Source organism: Podarcis cretensis (genome assembly GCF_951804945.1).
Source record: "Podarcis cretensis genome assembly, chromosome: 5".
Lineage (NCBI taxonomy): Eukaryota > Metazoa > Chordata > Lepidosauria > Squamata > Lacertidae > Podarcis > Podarcis cretensis.
In genome coordinates, this window is record NC_137174.1 from 58,180,139 (window position 1) to 58,201,651 (window position 21,513).

Here is a 21,513-nt window from a genome sequence, read left to right on the forward strand (position 1 = left end):
TCAATTGGACAAAACCTGCAGGCATAACACTGTGTGCTGACTGTGTTCTTCTAAATAGCAGCTTTGTGGTGTATCGGTGTGATTTTCAACAGGGAAATCATGTGTGTCGGCTGGGGAAGGTTAAGCTCCTTGCAGCCCCAATCCAAGTCTCTACAACTGGTTTTGCAAATTGAAAAAAAATAAATAAATTGTGAAATCCATTCATAGAACTCCCATGGCACATCTGATTTGACAGAAGCTCTTTATTTCCTAACCACTGGGAACACTTAAGGGAGGGTGTCAAACTGAGCTCCTGGCTTTTGGTAGTTAATGTTATGTTTGTGCCTGAACTTCAGAACAGAGCAGGGAACTAACACAGTTACATTTGGGGCACATGAACTGGAAAGTGCAGATTTTCATGCTTGCATTGACTGGAATACTACATCTTATTGGCTCCCCAAAGTTCCCCAGGAGTCCCACATTCTCCCATCTCATCCCAAAGCAGCCAGCCAGGATATAAACATGTCTCCAGTAATTTTAGTACTATGGGTTCTTCTGCACTGGAGGGCAAGGATAACTTTCAGCCAGGATTGGGCCTGGGTCCTTCCCCCACCGTCAAGACCTGGGAAAGACTTGGAGGCTTACATTATCCTGATTTGTAACTATCTCCTTAAAAAGCTCTTCAAAATCCAACCAGGTGCAACACATCATTGATGAAAGCTGTACAGGGTTACACCATAAGAGGTTTTGGCCCAATATTACGATTTCACAGCTGCCCTGAAATCTGGTATTCAGTGTTAATATATCCACAGGAATTTTTATCCCATTTGGTTCATTCTATTTTATTTTATTTTTATTCTGTTAACTTTATCCTATTGATTCAAATGTGTTTTCATTCCCCCAGATGGTCCCCTTTTGCATTTGCTTTTTTACGGAAAAGGCTTGTGCTGGAAGCAATATATAACAAGGTTTCGCTCTGAAATCCGGCAGGACTCTGCCCCACAAGTTTTCATGCGACTGGATTCTCTGCCCTCCCCTTTTAAGACCACGTTTTGAATGCAGAATGGAACAAATAAATGAGAACATGACTCCTGAATGCAGAAAGAAACCCCAAAGGTCAGTTGGGTTATAGGTATGCAGATGACAAGCTATGATTCTGTTGATACAATTGCTTTTCCTGGCCCATTCCACACCTGCTGTTTGCTTTCAAACATTAATAAAAGCTGTTAAAATGCCACTGTATTGACATTCTAGTGCTCGTTTCCTGGGCTGTAGCTCTTTGCCAGGCTTGCTAAATTTCCTGCAGTAAACCTTTCTATATTGGCGCTTCCTTTTAAAACATTTATTCTCCAAGCATCATTTTGATGTGATGTCATGATTTTGGCTTACACAAAGCTTGGCACTCCCCCTTGTAACCCCAACCCCTCTCCCTTTCAGAGTGTTGGATAGCCGTATTTCTGAAGACAACACACATTCAGCTAATGAATTAATGTTATTAATTGTGTTGCTGCCACAAAGTGTCCAAGGTGAACTAACAATTTGACTAACTTTTAAAAAATGAATTCATGGAGTTTGCTACCACAAGGATGGTAGCAATTTGTGATTTGTATTTCTTCGACGGATGTAATTTTATTGCTGGTTTTATCCTGCTTACCATCATGATAGTTTTCCCCCCTTAATGTTGGCGGTATAGAATTTTTTGCAAAGAAAATGTTGGTGGTTCTCAGCTTAGTTGGGTCTTTTAAATGAAAATTAGACAATTCATAGAGGATTGGGCAGTCAATCCATACTGTTAAATCACATCCCCATATACAGAGACAGCATACCTCTTAGTATTAGATAACTGAGATAAACAACACAACAGGAAAAAGCTGTCCTCTTCATGCTCTGCTTACAAGTCTGCCCAGGGCCATCACACAGCTCAGTGGAAACAGTATGCTGGGCTGTGTTTGGATCCAGGGTTTTTTATGTTCAGTGTGTGATTTTGCTCCAAGTTCAGGATTTCTGCCTTTACTTCAGTAGCTGGGATTGAGACAAAAGACTGAGTCACACTGAGCTTCTTTGCAAAGTGGATTACACAGAGTTTAGCATGTGTCTCCCAAGACTTTGGTACATGGTCATCATAGTCAAGTGTTTGCTTAACCAGCACCTCGTTCAGAATTCAACCCAATATTATAATGCTATACAGTGGTACCTCGGGTTAAGTACTTAATTCGTTCCGGAGGTCCGTACTTAACCTGAAACTGTTCTTAACCTGAAGCACCACTTTAGATAATGGGGCCTCCTGCTGCTGCCGCACTGCCAGAGCACGATTTCTGTTCTCATCCTGAAGCCAAGTTCTTAACCCGAGGTACTATTTCTGGGTTAGCGGAGTCTGTAACCTGAAGCGTGAGTAACCTGAAGTGTCTGTAACCCGAGGTACCACTGTAATTTTGAAACTGTATAAAAAAACTAAAAATGAGTTTGAAAACAAAGCAAAATAAGGATCCAAGGCAGAGACCAGCTGGTAAAGCTTGTCAAAACAAAAATCTCCTCACTTGTTTCCAGAAAGTACAGATAGTGGGCACTTTTAGGAATTCTGTATATCAACAGGAATGTTGTTCCAGAAAACAGAGGCAGCCCCACCAAAAGCCCTGCTCTGAGTTGCTCTGGAGAGGGCTTCTTATGTTTTAGGAACTCCAACGAGAAATTATGCTGCAAAACACGTGACCTACTGGTTATCTAAGGGAAAGGGTGATATCTCAAGAAATCTGGTGGCAGCCAGGTTATGGGAAGGACTAAGGCCCTGGAGAGCTGTTGTCAGTCGCAATAGACAGTACTGGCTTGAACGAACAAATTGCTTGACCTGATATAAGTGTAGAAGAAAATACTGAACAACATAGACCATTGGTTTGACTCAGAACAAAACAGCTCCCTGTGTGTTTGCTGAATGGCTATTCCTGCAGAAAATTAATTTGAGAGCCCCTTTGGTCAGAGTGTCAGAATAGCAGCTGGGAGAGACCAGGGTTCAAACCCCCACTAGGCCAGTCACTGCCTTTCAGCGTAACCTACCATACCTCACATTGTTGTTGTAGGGCTTAAATTAGGAAGGGGGAGAACAGTGTACATGCCATCTTAAGCTCCTTGGATGCAAAGATGGGATATAAACGCAATAAATAAATGGCTGGAAACTGCAGGAGGGAAGAGTGCTCTTGTGGTCCAGGGCTGCTTGCAAGCTCTCCACAGACCTCTGATTGGCCACTGTGAGAACAGGACAAATCTTTGGTCTGATCCAGCAGCGTCTTCTTAACATATTGTGACAAGAATCACCAAAGTTTGAGGAAACTAAGAATTCTGCTGACTATTTCATGTTTGTAGAAACAATTCCATTCAGGAATGAGGACATGATGAACTTGTAGTGCACTCCTGGGTCCTACATTTCTTTCTTTTTGAATTGTTTCTTAGCTGGTGAAGAATGTGGCAGAGGTAGCATCCCTCGTCTAAGCAAAGATTGTGCTGCCGTGCAGTTGTTAAAGACACAGCAACACCTTTCAAGGCTAAATGCCTTTGTTCTCACAGAAAATCATTCAAACTGGCAATGTTAACATGCGCCTCAATTGGGGAATGTTCCACAAAGTTCTGTCCACAGCTGGAAGGACTATAAGTTTGGGGCATTTCCTGGGAGATATAAATTAGAAGCGTCACCTCCAGCAGTTAGAATCTGTGGGGTCACCAGCTTTATTCCAAAACTGATAGGAGACAAGCAGGAAGTGTTTCTAGTTTGATGAATTAGGTGCATAAAATCCATGAAGAGATAATGAGTGAAGATACCTTTTCCTTTTTTCATGGGGATAATATTTCATGATTTCGGGAGGGAGAGATGGGGTGAAATAATTAGCCATTTGTGATTAACTCTGTTCACGGGTATTCTGTTTCTTTGTTCTGTGATGCTGCCTGGAGCTAATTTTTAAAAAATGATCCAACAACAACAATAGAAATAATTTCTCTTAATAACTAATGGCTATGTCAAAACCTGGAAATCAAATCAAAATTGTCCAAAAGTGAGACGCAGGTTGAGGATTCCTTCCAGCGCTAGAAAATGAATGCTCACAAAGAAAGTTCTAAAATGATACAAAGCAAGTTTTATTAAGTCTAGTGCCATTGCTATAAAACTGTCTGCTACATGTTTGGGTGTGGCAAAACGAAGTGCGTGATCTTTATCTCACTTCCTCCTGATGCTATAAAAATGGTGGTATTCAGTCATGGTCATTTGGGCCCTGAACCAGAAATGTTGACCTTGGTCTTTTCTTCAGCTGGCACTACAAGTTCAGTGAAAGACCCTCAGATCTTTGTCAGGATTAAATATGAGTCACCCACAATCAAATCAATCAAATCCCCTGGTGTGTTCAGTGCTTGGACTTCAAATCCTTTGGCTGTGTTCCTGGTGGCCTCACCATCTTAAATCCCTCTCCGAGGGTAAGACATGGCAGACCTCAGACTGCCCTTTTTTATGTGGCCTTTCGGTAGTTTCATCTCCACAGGCATTGAAAACATGTCCCAATGATCATTTATTTGCCATTTGAGGGTGGGGTTTGGAATCTGCCTCCCTAACCATGCTTTATACCATTCTGTCCCTCCACAATGCACACAGAGGCCTATAGCTCCTTTGCAAAACTGTTCTGATGAAGCAGATATATATAAATAAAAATTCAACTTGGAAGCAGGAGCATCTTTCATTTAGCCATTGAAGAAAATGGGATTGCCACCTGTTCTCTATACTTGTCAGTGATAAGGCAGAGAAAGAACTCCTTTCTTTAAGCAATGTCTGGTTTCTATTTTTTTTTTACAGGTACTCATTCCTAAGCACAATAGAGTACTTGAGACAAAATGTCTAGCTCCCTGCTCTAGTTTGGTTTTCCACTGGTTATTGTTTAAAATACAGAGATTATGAGGTCAAAACATTCACAGCCAATATTTCCCCTAATGAAAAATGTAGTCAGGCATAAGTCAATGATCAAATCCATATGCTGAGTGTTCCATGCTACAGTGATTTCCACTAGACAGGACTTCAATAAATCTAATTTTGAAAGAAATTATATGCATCTGATGCTGTTGTCTTACCAGCTGCCACCTTTGTGCTACTTTTTCCTCCAGATTTCAATCTCTGTGCCAAATGAACTGATACCACACTGATGGGCATGATAAGAAGGTTAAAACAACCAGAAGCATGATAAGAAATAAAACCCACCAGCAGCTTCACCTGGCAGCATATGTGGGTTACTGAGCCTGTCTCACTTAGTAAATGATGCTACATCAGATCACAAATAGAATGAACCAAGTTATCCTGCTTATGTTATTTACTTGCTTCCATAATGCAAGAATTAGGACTTCTGTGATGAATTTAGCAGCAAGATACCAAGGAGTCAACAAATGTGATTTGTGGTCGTCCTGTGGAACTCAATGCACATTAAGGCACATTGTGAACATTGGTAGAATAACTAGAGTTCATAAAATGCTTGCACAGATAATTAGTATAACATATTTATTCAGTTGTTGGCATCCGTCTGTCTCGGGAGAAAATGGAGGAGTGCACCTTTGGGGGTGAAGTCAAACCATTGGAGAGTTACAGCACCCGCTGTAGCTGTAGGGACTGATATGGGAGTGACATGTTTTAATGCAGCTGGGGCAGATGAAGGCATCCGGTTGTGCTGATACAGATGTACTGTGGCTACGCCCAGCAGTGGTGGACCTTGGGGTCTCAAATTTCAGCAGCGCCCTGTGTGATGCCATAATTTGGTGCCACTCACCTCTCGCCTTCCATTCTACATCATAGTTCTGGCACCCCTGTGGTGCCCCCAAGCCTCTGTGCCCAGTGCAGTTGAACTTGTTGCATTCTCCATAATCCATCTCTGCTCCCAGCAGTCATTTCTCCTCTGCTCACTGCTATGGATACGCGACCTGACTGTCTCCAGGTACTGTGATCTTCTGTAAGGGATTTCCACACAGTGGGGTTGATGTTGCCAGCCTTCATGTCACCTTTGCAGACATCTTTGTAACACAGAGTTGGTCTACCCATGAGTCCTGTGCCTGAAGCTAGCTCCTTGTAGAGCACATCCTTGGGGATTCATATTTATTATATTGTTATGAACTGACAATAAATATTACATAAATGATTACACAAATGATAAAACTAAAACCCACTAGCATGCCAGAGTGAGCAAGCAATGCAAAAATCTGGTGTTTGGAACTTGGAAAAGATTTCTGAAGCTTAAAAGGAAATGTGCAGGTGAAGAACGTTTGAGGTGGGGATAGGAACAGCATTTTATTCCTGGCTACAGTGCAGCCCTCTAATACCCAGGCTGGACAAATCAGAAGCTGAACTGTGCCAAGCAGTCTGGAACAAGAAGTAAAGTCTTCATCCTCAGTGCCTTCCTGGGGAGAGAGAAAGCATTTTGAGTGTTGAGCCACTGAGTGTTCCACTGCTCTCCATAAATGTTTAGTAAATTCTATAACAGGCCACCTATGTCAGTATTTCATGTCTTGTCTGTGTAATCAATAGAACACTTCCATCTGCCATTAAACATATCCTTCCTCCCTTTGCGTGCCATATATCATCCTTTCAAACGCTGCTGCCAGGAAAGAGGACTCAGCCTGGAGTTGGCTGACAGCAGAGCAGCTTTCAAGTCTTGCAAAATAACTTGATTTGTTAATGATAATGATGTCCTTGTTGACAGAATCTAGCAGCAATACATAAAGCACAAGGGTTTTTTTGTTTCAGATTCCACATTATTAGAAATCTTTGAATAAGTCACTTATAAATTGCACACCGAGATGGATTACCCAACGGAGCAGGGTCAGAAAGATTTGGAAGTATGTGGGGGATATTATGCTCCATGCAGCTGTCCTGCAATAGTGTATGTGTTTGTGTGTGCTGCGCTCTTTAGATGGTCTTTACTTCATTTCTTTCAACCTGTAGTAAGCCAGACTGGCTGCATTTGGGGATCTCCTGTGCCCCTGGTGGTACAACTGTGGAAGACTATGGCAGTACTAAAACCTAAGCCTACTTCTCCAATTTAAGGCAAGCCTCATTACTGTAAATGTTAGTATACATGCATTCCCATTTTTGTTTGTTTTTTGGTCTTGGTGAGATCCATTGAGCCACACAAACGTGAAGAAAATCTATGGGGAAATGGGGAATTTATAAATATATGTGTCATCACAGCACCCTCCATATATACCAGGTAAAGTTATAGCTGATGTAGTCTTACAGAGGAACGAGCAAGAGTCTAAGGCTGCAGTACTGAACTAAGGAGGAAGCTCAATCGAACAATTTGGAACTTCATTCATAGAAAAATGTACACAAAGTTGCACTGTGTGAAGATGAATGTTGCATGGTTTTAAACCAGGCATAGGCATACTCTGGCCCTCCAGATGTTTGGGATTACAATTCCCATCATCCCTGACCACTGGTCCTGTTAGCTAGGGATGATGAGAATTGTAGTCCCAAACATCTGGAGGGCTGGAGTTTGCCTATTCCTGATTTAAACAATCAAATTTGGAGTGATTAAATAAGTCAGACCCATGATTTGTCTCAGTCTGACCTCAGTTCTGCTTCTCACTTTAAAGCATAGGTTGGCTCTGTTGTATCTCTTGGCACCTTTGTTACGTTCCTTTGCACATGATTCAGATCTGGGGCTGTGTATCAGGGGGACATAGTGAAATAATGACCTTTACCAAGGCCCCAAGCAAATTATCAGAATGAGTAAAAAATGGCTACTTGGTCTGCTTGCAATGAGTAGAATTTGGCGCTGCAATAGATGCATCCCAGATTTAGCAACGCCCCCTCCCTCTGAATCATAGAGTTGGAAGGGGCCACAATGATAATCTAGTCTAATCTCCTGCAGTGCAGGAAACTGTCACCCAACATGGGGCTTGAACCCACGACCCTGAGAATAAGAGTCACATGCTCTACCAACTGACGGATCTCCAGAATGTACGAGAGTCATCCTCCCGAAGTCCCTGCCTTCAAAGCAACCAGCTGAGCCTCCATCTGCATGAACTGCCACTCTACCTTTTGATCGCAACTCACTGCAGTTCTTCTCTTCTTATTGGCAGCCTCCTCTTGTAAGAATTTAAGAATAGCCTGCTGGAACAGGCTCAGGTCCCCTCTAGCCCAGCATCCTTTCCTCACAGAGAACAACCAGGTGCCTGTGGGAAACAGGGGAGAAGAACATAAGCACAAGAACACTCTCCCCTCCTGTGATTTCCAGCAACTGGTACTCGGAAGCATTGTTGCTTCCAGCTCATCATCACACCAAGCTATAACTATTTGTCCTTGGCCAACTTGGACCATAGCTGGAAAAGGGGTTCATTGATCCATCTGGTGCTCTCATGATGAGTCTCTCATTCCCTCCACACACAATGACCAGATTTGGCCCAGGGACCTCCAGCTGTTGATTCCTGAGGAAACAACACCCATCTTACTCTCCTCGTTGTTCCTTAGGCTAGACAGCCATGGCTCTACCTCACAAATTTGTTCTTCATCCAGAACGTTTGCAGTCTCCTGGGTCTTTGCTGTTTGCCTGTCGTTCCCTTTCCCCTGCCATTCTGTGCCCCCACCCTCCATTCCATTCCACCAGCTGCAAAGCAATTTTGAAATCAATATTTTTCTCCTCCAGATTGTAATTGTGTTTTAGGTGAATTAGGCTATAGATCAGGGTGGGATTAGTTTATAGATCAGCGTCTGGGCTGGATGCAGCTGATGTACACACACATTAGCTCCCCCCTCCATCTGTTTGGCCAGTGTCAGCATATGCAAGCCTATCCAACCGCATTGGGTGGGCGGAGAGGGAGGAGAGCAAGCGAGATTTAGCAGGCAGAAATCCCCCAAACATAAGACACTTTTGGTGCTCTGTGTGAGAGGGGGTATTTGCTTTATGAGTCTCCGTGGAGCTCGAGGGTTCTGAAATAAGGACATTTCTTCAAAGTAAGTGACATATAATAGTCCTGAGAGTAAAACAAGGAAGACTGGAGATATGTAAAAGCTGTGGGAACACAGGAGGGAGGGAGGGAGCAAATGGCTACCAGCTCTGTAGCATACCAGGAGAAAAAGAGTCTGGTCTTCTTCACCCACCTCTGTAGATGCGGCCACCACCATTTTCTCCATCTGTCTTGGAGAAACTAGAATCTATCTTCAGTTTGGCATTTACCACCAGAGCCTCTAGTGGCTATTATGGACATTAGCAGGCGAAGCCTATAGCTCATGGATTCTCATTTCGATAGGGTTTAGGAAACCACTGAAATAGCTGAGTTGTGGGGTTTTTTTAGTGTGTTTTTTTAAAAAAAAGTCTTGGAAAATCCGAATGTATGACAGCCTTAATTTTGGGGAAAAAACTATGAAGAGCAAAAACAAGATGGAGAAACCTCTTGAAGAACTATAGCTCTATAGGTGCATGTCCACCAGCTTCTTTCATAGTGGCTCATCACTGATGCGCAGCCACTGCATAGTATCTGTGCTGAGGGTTCCTTTTGCATCAGCTGTGTGTCAATGCTTAATCAACTGGGCTAGATTAAGAACATTAGAGGCCCTAAACTCTGAAAAAAATATGTTTCCCCCTCATATGTCATTCAAAATAAAAAGAATACTAAACCGTAAAATAAAAACTTATTTTCCAAAATGACACAAAACTCACATGTCTGCTGAAATTAAAATAGCTTCTTTCCAGATCTATGACTGTGCAACAATTTCATCGATTTATCTTTCTCCCCTTAAAAAAAACACCCAGGCATTTCTGATTTATGTTAGCTTTTTAGTCTCAAAGCGACCTGTCGGTGAATGATAACATCTTGCCCAGGCCATCCAGTGAGCTTCAGAGGCAAACAGGGACTTGCCCATGCCCTCCACTGCCCCCTCGTCCTCGCCTACCAAGGCTTCAGCAGAGCTGCTGAACAGTCTTGGCCAAGCTGAGTGCTCTACTTCCCTTCCCTTTGGCCTATCAAAGCCCTTCATTCTGCCCCCTCTACTCCTATCCAGGCCTTGGATGAACCTAATGCTGGCATCTCCCCAATCCAACCCCTGTTGAGTTGCCTGATGTCCCTTGTTTTAAGAGATGTCCTATATTTTAGAACATCAGTGTTTCATAAAATGTAATGGGCACCCTTTATTTCCGGAAAGCAGCTCCATAGAATTCCCTGAAACAACCACCACGTCTATTAAATTTTGAATGGATACCCGTAGGCTCACGGCATGCTGGCACACAGGCTTCCTTGAAGCTTTTCTCTTCAGTCCTCCTGTCCCGTGCCCACCCCCCGCCCACTCTCCCCACTATCTCTTCCGTCTTTTGGCACCAGGGCAACACAGGCTGATTTACTCTAATTAATGATGCCACCTGGGTTGGATTTCATTAGCTTCAATTTACATAACTGACTGGCTCTCCTCAGCCCAAGGCCTCAGGCCCTCCATGGATCTGCCATCCTGCCAGCGGTTAAGGATGATTCTCCATAGGCCTGACTTCTATCCCAACATGGCCAATCCTCTCCTTTTCCATTAGGCCCCATGTAGCTTAAATGAGGCACTGCCTACGCAGAATGCCAATCCCGACCACTAGCTGAGAAAAACAGTTTCCCTCCTTTAGCTTCAATGCACCTTCTGCTTTCTATAATTAGTAGTGTTCAGGTCTGCCACTTCAGGGGCTTCCCTTTAAATAACCCTCTCCCTCCCTTTTCTCTTGAACAGGGCACGCAGAGAAGATAAACTGCAGCTAAAATAAGCCACTCTGTTTAAATCTGAGCAGCCATGCATGACATATCAGAAGTTAGGAGTCATGTGTGCAACAGAGGCTGTGCCCCAGCTCATTTTGCTTTGATGATAAAATCTAGTATGTCCCCACCACCACCACAGCAAGGTTTCTTTTTTTTCTTTTAACAAGTATCAAGCTATTTCAAGGAAGGGAGAATTCCCCTCCAACAAGTGATATGGGTAGCGAGGCTAGAAAGGTTATGGGGAAGAGATTCCTGGATAAGAGATGTCCATTTCCCTTTCTTTCCCTCAGCCCCTGCCATTTATTTTCTGAAGAACTCCTTTGACATGGAGCCGCAGTTATTTGACGAGATGAAATATTGATGGAGCTCAACAAAATGCTGCTCCCTTGGTAAATGGATAGTGAGGCAATGACATGACTTGTCCCTGGCATTCTGCTCCAACTTTCCGAAACAACCCTCTCTTCGTCTGCCATTCTCCATATGCAGCTAGGAAAGATACTGGGCCAGGATTTCAGAGATCAGTTACACCCGTAAATCAGTCAGGACAGATAGCAAGCTCGGTTTCACCCCTCATAAATCCAGGGTGATTCCAAAGGAGTCAGTGGAGTTATTTTGGATTTACACCTGGTGTAATGAGGATTTGGAATCTGAGATCCAGGACTAGAGCTTTCAAAAGGGAGGTCACTCTAAAACGAGGCCTGGTGTGTTGGAGAACAGAATCTGGGTGTCAGGTCCCTTTTAGATCAATGGGTCTAGACCTAGCATAGCTTGTAGCAGATTAAAGTCTGTGTCTCAGGTTCTCTTAGTCTGATTGTTCCAAGTTGTCATTATCATAAACTTTTGTTGCACTAGCAAGAGGTCATGGCATCACCCAAAAACATCAACAGCCACTAAATATATGGTAGAACCACAGCCAAAAATTGCTCCTAGTGTAAACCAAACAGTTTCAGTTGGTTTTTCCTCTTTGCTTACCCCTAGTTTGACTGAGATTAGAACCTGGGAGTCCATTCCAATGGGCTCAGGTCACAGGAACATAGGAATCTGCCTGATGCTGAGCCAGATTACTGGTCCATCAAGTCTTCACTGGCACTGACTGGAAACAATATCCAGGATCTCAGACTGAAATCTTTCCTATCCTCACCTAGAGATGCTGAGGATTGAACCTGGGGCATTCTGATTGCAATGTATGTGCTCTACCACCAAGCTATGATCCTTCATAATTAGAACTAGCCTAAGTGCTCATGTTCTGATATGCAGACCAGAATTCACTAGACTAGAGCGATTCAGTGGCTGAAGTGCTAGACTGGTCCCACTTCAGCCATGAATTCATAGGCTGAACATGGGCAAGCTGCTGTTGCTAATGCCACATCCCCGCCACACATGGCTCCCCCCCAAGGAATCCTGGGAATTGTAGGTTACCCCTTACAGAGCTACAATTCCCAAACCCTTCACAAACTACAGCTCCCTGGATTATTGGGGGAGAATCCATGTGCTTTAAATGTGTGGTGTCATATGACTCATTTTTCCCTTGGCAAATTGTGTACTTTTAAACAGGATTGCTGTGAAGATGAACAAGACAAGGAATGGAATGGGCTACCTTTGGAAAATAGTGATCTGATAATCTGAATACATACGTATTTATAGTGATCAATTTCTTAAGATTCGCCGCCTGCCAGTAAAAAACACAATGGTTTACTGTTTTCTATGGGTCTGCTCCAGTTTTACATCTGGTGCTTGTAACTGTTGGATGGATGCGTATTTATGAATAAATGCATGTGAGTCTGTGTGTATGCCTGTGCCATTATGAAAATTATTAGAGCAAACCGCCTGTTATTATTTAGTGTAATCTACTCGTCTCCCATTGGATTCTTTCATCCATGCACAAGGAAGTCATATGGAACTAAACCAAATAGAGGATTACACAACTTCAGCAGGCAGTGGAAAGTGAGGAGGCGGTTGAGTGAGGCCAAGCCCTGCAATGAGCAGGGGGAGGGGGAAGGGGGATGAGAAACTCAGTGATATGCTTGTATTTAAAATGCTGATGATGGATGAGTGTCATCCTGCAGCAGAGGGAGAGAGGGAAGAAGAACAGGGAGAAGGGAGCAAATCCAAACACAGAGGCTGTGCCAGAGCTGTGTTTGACATCTGCACTGATCCTCATCTGTCTGTGATGATTCGTTGAGAGAAGATAGAGTATAACCTGACAGTATGCAGAGGAAGTACAATTCTTGAGGAGGAAGAAGCGAAATGAAGTTTTCTCTGTTTTCAAGGCAAGCAATCTGAGGTCAGTTCAGGAGTAGAATATGGAGCTTACGAAACTGCAGATAAATCCAGACAAAACAGAGGAACTGTGAGTCAAGAACACTGCTGATCTAGGTGAGGTGGTTCAACCTGGATGAGGTTGCACTGCTCTTCAGGTAGGTGGTATTTAAGCTCCAGAGTATTCAATGATCCATCACTTTCTCTAGATGCTCAGATGACCTCAGTTGCTAGGAGGAGTGCCTTTTACAAGCTTTGGCTTACCTGGAGAAAGTGGACTTGGCTTCAGTCATTCATGCTTCGGTTACTTTCAGTCTGGATGTGGTGGAGACTGGTCCATTGCCCCACCAGTCTCGGCCTGCCTCCAGCTGCCACCTGCCTGCCATCTTACTTGCATCCAGTCCAAAGTGTGCCACTGGCTGTCAGCTTCCTTCTGCTTCATGTCAGTATTGCCCTTGTACTACTCAACAGGGAAGAAGATAGAGACAAATGTAGAATTAGCTGGCTCTTCCTCCACTTACTGTTGGCCTCTCTGACCTCTGCCCTTCCAGCCACCACTTGGCAGCAGGGACCCCTTCTGAACCACAATAAGACACTTAAGGTGCTAAGCATTTGTTAAAGTTTCCACAGCATCTTTGCAAGGGAGGAGGATGGGGAGAAAACGACAATGGTCCACATCCCTGTGACTTCATTGGCCAGGGTCCCATGATTCACTAGCAACCCTGCCAGGTCCACTGACCACCAGTCACTACTACTGGGGACCACTTATCCCACTGGTCTGCCCAGAAATGAAGATCAATGTCAGAAGCCTTGCTCTAAGTGCAAGGAGATTTGGTGAGGGAGCACAAGAGACAGGGGCTTCTCTGTGTTGGTGATGCCATTCCAGATCACCCTTGATCTTCCTGTGTCTTTTGCTAGAAATCTAAGAAACTTTTATCTCACCAGGCTTTTCATGTGTAACATCTAGATCCGCTGTTGCTAGTTTTACTGCACGGTTTGTTTGTTTTTTTTAAAATTCTTGCTACTACTAGGTTTGTAATTTGCTTAGTTTTAAAGCGCCGGTTGTATTTTGTTTTTGGTTTTAGAAAGTGGTTGTTGTGGTTGCATTTTTATTGATCATAAAAATGTTTTTAGTAGTAGTAGTAGTAGTAGTAGTAAACCAATCATGATTTTTTTTCTTCTTAAAGGTAAAGGTACCCTGACCATTAGGTCCAGTCGTGGACGACTCTGGGGTTGCGGTGCTCATCTCACTTTACTGGCTGAGGGAGCCGGTGTTTGTCCACAGACCTCTGCGTCATGTGGCCAGCATGACTAAGCTGCTTCTGGCAAACCAGAGCAGTGCACGGAAACGCCGTTTACCTACCCGCCAGAGCGGTCCCAATTTATCTACTTGCACTTGATGTGCTTTCGAACTGCTAGGTGGGCAGGAGCTGGGACCAAACAACAGGAGCTCACCCCGTCGTGGGCATTCAAACTGCTGACCTTCAGATCAGCAAGCCCTACCTAGGCTTTGTGGTTTAGACCACAGCGCCACCCACATTCCCCTTTTTATTTCTTACTCTACCCCAAATATAACTTCAATAAAACCAGACAATGTGCTCTCTCTTGTTTTAGAATACACATCACCCACAAATCACTCCCAGTCAATGGTCTGCCTTTCCATTTTGGCTTACGTGTCATAGCGGAATGTCAGGCTGGTGGCTGCATTGTTCTGCCAGCACAGGGGAGACAAGAGCACAATTCTCTATGTAGTGGAAAGGCTTATTCATTTTGGCTTGTAGCTTGCTTGCTCTTGATAGCATGGAAAGAACCTAATTCCTACATAGTCACCATCTCAGCAATGATTGGCTATGAAAGAGGTTCCTCCTGTGCTGGATGCCTTGGCTTGTGATCCCCAAACTTTGTGCCTCCAAAAGGGGCATAGATGTGCTGGGGAGAGGGAGAGGGAATACCCCATGATTATTTCCCCCCATGAAATATTTTTATTGGTTTTTCAACAAATAACAGATAATAAACTCAAGAAGGTATGGAGGCATTGAGTATGGCCAGGTACATACGCAATGAGAGCAGCAGCAACCTTGTGTTCAAAAGTACAAATATCCCCTCCTTCCTTGTTTGGAGGCCAATTAAGTTTCTAACTTTTGTTCCTATTGCTAAGAAAAGGGTACCCTACCACATCAAACCTGCCATGTTTAACAGACCCCTTGATTACTTACGCACCCATGGTGCTCCAACTTTCAAAGGTTATCTGGTCCAACTCTCTGGCCAATGCCAGCTATCTGCTGCTACGACCGGCCATGCAGCAGGGTTGCCAACTTGCCAATATTGAATAAAATATTGGGGGGGGGGGCAACAATAAAGCCCTGCCCTACATAATCAATCACAAGATGCAGCACATGAACACCATTTGAATAATATAATAATAATTTATTATTTATACCCCGCCCATCTGGCTGGGTTTCCCCAGCCACTCTGGGCAGCTTCCAACAAAATATTAAAATAAAATAGTCTGTCAAACATTAAAAGCTTCCCTAAACAGATGTCTTCTAAAAGTCTGGCAGTTGTTTTTCTCTTTGACATCTGGTGGGAGGGCGTTCCACAGGGCGGTTGCCACTACGAAGAATCAACTTGAGGGGGGTGGCCTCCTTAAATATTTTATTGGGGGCACCTAAGGGACCTTGGCCCCTTGGAGTTGGCTCCTATGCCATCTAGCATCTGTTAAAAAAACCTCTAACACAGGAGTAGGGAACCTTTCCTTAACAGGATTGGCCTTGTGGGCCAAATGTCTTATAATTTGAATTAGGTTCATACCCTCTGGTGCAACAGAGTCACATGCATTGTCCATTCCCCCCACCCCCACCCCAGTCAATCAATATATCAGTATTCATAATCCCAAGGGAGACAGTAAAGACTCACCTGGGTTCTCTGACACACCTTGTGCTACAGATGAAAAATGCAGGGGAGTCCCAGAGGCATCATCATAGCTCAGGTAGTGGTACAGCCCCATCTGTAAATCCAGGTGGACTGGAGAAAGCAAGTGCCACCCCACACAATCCAGTGAAGTCCCCCATCATGTTCCTTATTGCAGAAAGTCTGATCTTTTGGGGAAGCAGGATTGTTGTGCCAGACTTCCTGATCAACTATCATTACACAGCCTGAATTTGCCAAGGTTGTAACTGAATCCCACCTTAAAATAGTGATGTTCTGGAAGCTCCCAAAGATTCAAGGCTGTTTGCCGGACCCCTATAGTATCAACAGTAGGTTTCTTCTGTTCCTCTCCTCTACGCAACATTCAGCTCAAATCTGTCATTCGGATGTTGGAAAATGTTGGCAGAAGGTTTAATTTCCATTACAAAATTTTCCAGTAGCTTAACATTAGTCATTCTGGCTTTTATAATATAAATGGGCTCAAAATCAGTGAGGATAAGTGCATCAAAGAGGGCCAGAGACTGCAAATTTCTGACCATCACTAAACTACTGGCAGTGGAAGGTGTATAATGTTTTAAATACTTTACAGTCTTTTTTCTTAATGTTATTTGTTTTTATTTTATTTTATTAGATTTATATACTGCCCTTCATCAAAAGAACTCTGGGTGGTTCACAAGATAAAAACACAAGACCAAAGCACAAATAAATAGCTAAAACACAGACAACAAACCAATAACTCCCAATAATTTACTCCAATACAGATACTTTTTCTGGTTTACAAAAAAAGATGAAGGAACCTAGATTGTATATTCCAACAAGTTCATGTGGTTTAAATTGAGGGCCCCATTGATTGGAACTCATTTACTCACTGGATAATGAAAGAACTCTTTTTTTACCCCTTCTGCGTAGACACTGAAGAATTGTTGATCCTCTTCTTAAGCTGAAATCCTACATGCATTTACTTGGGCGTGAACATCACTGAATACTGTGGGTCATACCTCTGAGTAAACATTCCCATGTGCATTGCCACCAAAAAATGATACTACAGCAGCCCAGTCTCTGCAGTTCCTTTCCCATGCCTGCAAAGTAGCATAGCACCTCATTTGAACATCAAAATGAGTCTCTGAGAAATTGTAGCGTGACCCCAGAGTCGACATAGCACTAGCCAAATTAACTTTCCCCCAGTTATAACAAAACCAGACCATTAAAACCAAATTTTAACACAAGTAAGGAACATTCTTGCCAGAGTCACTCTTCGGGTTATGCAAATTGTTTAAGAATTCAACTGGGAATATCATCTGAGTGCCCAATCACTTAAAGATATGCATAAAAGATATGCTTTTGTTTTAATTTTTATTCCCACACATTGGGTTGCACCCAACTAAATCATTGCACACACAGAACAACTTCCACAAGTCCAACATAATGTCTCTTCCCCCCAAGCCCTGTTCTTTCCCCCATATCTTCTCTGGAAGGTTCAGGGGAAACCCAGAAGTTCCATTGCACTCCAGGAAGTCATTCTAAGAGTGCAATGGTTGGGTATGAGCCACCATTTAATTTCCACCCTCTTACCTATCAGGGAACACAGCAGAAAACTCAAGCAAAGATCTATTGGGAAGACACTTCAACAATCTCATCATATTTTTAGTGATAAACAGGTCAATATTTTTTAGCATCTCTTGGTCGTGCTTGTCCTCCATCCACTAATTCATGCTTGTAGCTCTTCACTGCATCTTCTCCAGTTTTCAAGATCCTGGGTTTCCAGTGGTCAACAGTGAGGCTGAAATCCTAAGCCCATTTACTAGGGCGTAAGCACCAGTGAACATTGTGGACCGTATAGTGCGACTTACTTCTGTGTAAACATGCACTAAGTCTGCACTGGTAATATTCAGCAGTGATTTTGTTGACATAACATTGAGCAGGACATTAAAACCTACCATCCTGCTCCCTCAGTTCTTATCCAACATGAATATGATATTTGCCATATTTTTTCTGCTCTACTGAGGAGGCAATTTTGCTTGAAAGCTGAAACTGTTATAACGAAACAGAGGACAGAAGACAACCCATTTACTCTGCACATCTAATATGACTGAACATTGGTCTGTACGCCCTGATCCCAGCAGATCTGAATGCATTTGCCAGACCAGGTCAATATTAGCCCTGGAAGGCATCCTGTGCCAAGGCGTTATGGGGAATGGTGTTGACAAGTCAACAGGTGCCAGTCATCTAAGTCTTCACTAAGTCAGTCCTATGGCCCCAGCAACTCATTGCCTTTCCCACCTCTGACGGCAGCTGTTTTACAGTTCACAAAAACCCTCTGGAGCAATTGGAAGAGGCAGAAGGGAGAAGACTGTTTCCCATTTAAACTGCAGGGGGTAGTCAGGGAGGCAGAAGGTAATTTCCCAATCTGGAAGGTGTCCAGGATGCCAGGACTTCCACACATGAGATGTTTGATAGCTCAAGAGACAAACTTTCCTGCTGCACAGATCTCCTGCTGTGCTGCCACTCAGTTAGTAATAATCAACAAGGCAGGCTAGGTTGGGACACTGCCAGCAAGGTAGCCCAGCCTTATTGCAGAGTGCAGAGTAATAGAGCACAGAATGCCCTTCAGTTGTCACACCAGGGCATAGGGGCATTGCTCCTCTTATTTGAAAAGCGGGCAGATTGAAAATATGGGCCTACTCTTGCTCCCTATGGCACCCATTTCTTCTTTGAAGACATTGCTTCTTGCAGATGGGCTCAAGGAACCAAATAATTGCTAAGGATTTCCTAGAAATATCTGAAATACACATGGCTTCTGATTCTATGCTTCTGCAGTCACAGAGAACAGAGGTAGTAATGCCACTTTCAAGACACAACCCATTTTAAGAGAATATTTTCCCAAGATCTTCTAGATTCTTCTGATTTTCGATTTCTTTTCAATATGAGACATCAAAAAACAATGGCTTTATTAGGTGTAATACTGAAGTGGATGAAGTGAATAATGTTTATACAGTGATACCTCAGGTTAAGTACTTAATTTGTTCCGGAGGTCCGTTCTTAACCTGAAACTGTTCTTAACCTGAAGCACCACTTTAGCTAATGGGGCCTCCTGCTACTGCCGCGCCGCTGGAGCATAATTTCTGTTCTCATCCTGAAGCAAAGTTCTTAACCTGAAGCACTATTTCTGGGTTAGCAGAGTCTGTAACCTGAAGTGTTTTATATTCCTAAAAGTTGTGTTGTTGTTGTTGTTGTTGTTGTTGTTGTTGTTGTTGTTGTTATTTCTTGGACCATCTAGGAAGGGGGCATTGACCAGTTTATCAGAACTGTAACACCTGAATCACAGTTTCTCCCTTGCACCTTTTTGCACCTGTCCATTTGTCTTGAGAATTTAGCCTGTCAGTACTGTACTTGACGAAAGAAGCAACCATTCATGTTGTAGGTATATGACATACACAGTTGGAGATTATTCTGCTCAAATCTTTATCAAAATGTGAACTCATATGCTGGAAGGCAACCTTGAGAAATGACTAACTGCAAGCAAAGGCACCTGTTTTGATGCATATAGTATGAATGTTTATTGGGTTCAACAGCAATGAGGACTGCACAACATAACTCTTCTGTCTGGGGGAAGATCTTGCCTTGTGGTGGGGTGGGGGAAATACTATTCATGCTTAGACACCAAAAGAACTCTCCGTTGGTGCACTGGGGAAAGAATAGCACTTTTTTGGAGGCCAGAACGAAAAAATGAAAGTTCCTGTTTGTTATCTAGAATAAAGTTGCAATCTAGAGCTTTGTGCTATCCTTCCAACAGCGAGAGTCTACATTCTGCAACTATTTGCACCATACTGGACCTAAGGCACAAAAACGCCTATCCTTATTTTAACCAAATCCAGCCACAGCACATCTCCAAGGCTCAAAGTAAGCTAAAATAAACATCACACATAGTTATTATGTGTGTATGACTTCAAGTGTATGTAGAAAAGTACTAGGCTGGCTGCTTTGCCAGTCAAAGCAGAAATTTTGTATTGCAATTCTATCCATCCAGCAACCACAAAGGTGCCAGGACACAGGTTAATCTTAGCTCACCCACTGGAACGATGTGCCGTTTCAAAAACAGACCTGTGCAAAGAAGTTTGGAGCAGGACATTAGTGTCTGCTCTGCATAAAGATCTAAGGATTTTTGCCAAATGCTTTGGAACCTTTCTGAGTTACCTCTTGTGCAGAGTGCCTCCCATGCAAACACTGCCTGATCCCCTGTCCCCCTCAGGACTTGGACAATTTAAAAGTGAATTCCTCTGTTTAGATTGTCAAGCAAACGTTTTCGACCAGTGTGTGTTGCTCCTGTTGTCTCTCTCCCTGGTATCCGCCTCCGTGGCTCGTAGCAATCCACTGCATCATCCCCTTGTCGAGCGCCAAGGCAGGGCAGGGGATAACGAGCAGCCAGAGTCATCTTGGTGCCCATCCATCATCGCTTGAGCTCTTTGTTCTGACAGCTGCATTTTGTCTCCTAATTTTAGAGCAACACTCCATCAGAAAACCAGGAGGAGAAAGGATCCTCAGCTTTTGATTGAAGAGGTAGGGCAAGAAGATGTATCCTCCAAACCACCTCAGGATACAGGACTGCTGGGAGTCAGCATCCTCCTAATTCCTATCAAGAGCTCTTGAGATGTCTCAGCATAGTCACGCTCCTGTGATCTCATAGCTTGCCTTCCACCTCTGCCTGTTTTCTCAACTTATTAACACTCATGAATAAAAGCAGCTGTGCCTTTACACTTGATTGTTGTGATCACCGAGTTCCTCCCCACTTGCTTTCAAAGGTATATTTCGTCTCAGCTGCATTTTTCATAATCCAACATAAGGTTCGCAGTGAGTTATCTTGAAAAGGAGGACATCAGCTAATCTGAATGAAAGCAGACTGGATAAACATCTGTGGTGGGTGGTTAGGCCTGGGGAGTCCTGCCAATCCAAAGGAACCAAATATAAGACCTTTCAGGTAAGCTGTAGAAGCAAAGCAGGGCTAATATGCTCATCATCTGACCCTGGGTTTTTAGTTTTTGTTGAATAAGAACAAATACCAATTTGAGTCAATTCGGGTATTCCATGGAATGGTGTTTGCTCCGATTGAGCTTTAAAGAGCGAGTTTTCTCAGGGAAAGTTCTGAAGCAAAAAATAAAAAAGGGGGTGCTTGAACAAAGAGCTTTAAATCATGGACTGTGCCTGGAAAGAGCAAAGGAAATGTAAGTGTGCGTGAGGCCATAATTAATACGATGTTTGGGGACCTCGTCTGAGCTTCGGTGTGATGATTCTGAGAGCATCATAAACAAAATGTCAAGGTTCACGGGGAAAACCTGAAAGTTTTATCTATAGATCTGAGCATAGCTGTCAACTTTTCCCTTTTCTTGCGAGGAATCCTATTCAGAATAAGGGAATTTCCCTTTAAAAAAGGGAAATGTTGACAGCTATGAATCTGAGAGTTGCTTTCATGTATCTCTTGTTCATATGTTCCCCACCCCTTAAATTAAGTGTGGACCTGGTTGATATATCCTATTCTGAGCTTTGGTGTGATGATTCTGAGAGCATTATCAACAAAATATCAAGGTTCACGGGGAAAACCTGAAAATTTTA

At 43.3% G+C, this 21,513-nt stretch overlaps 1 long non-coding RNA gene across 1 annotated transcript in view; it reads left to right on the top strand.

Moving 5' to 3' along the window:
- LOC307216869 overlaps positions 1-20,578 on the top strand; it is a 67,494-nt gene extending 46,916 nt beyond the window's left edge. Inside the window, exons 2-3 of the long non-coding RNA XR_013839354.1 lie at positions 884-1,095; positions 20,406-20,578. This is a non-coding gene — a long non-coding RNA (uncharacterized lncRNA). The remainder of the gene's footprint in view (positions 1-883; positions 1,096-20,405) is intronic.
- The last annotated feature ends 935 nt before the right edge of the window (positions 20,579-21,513 follow it).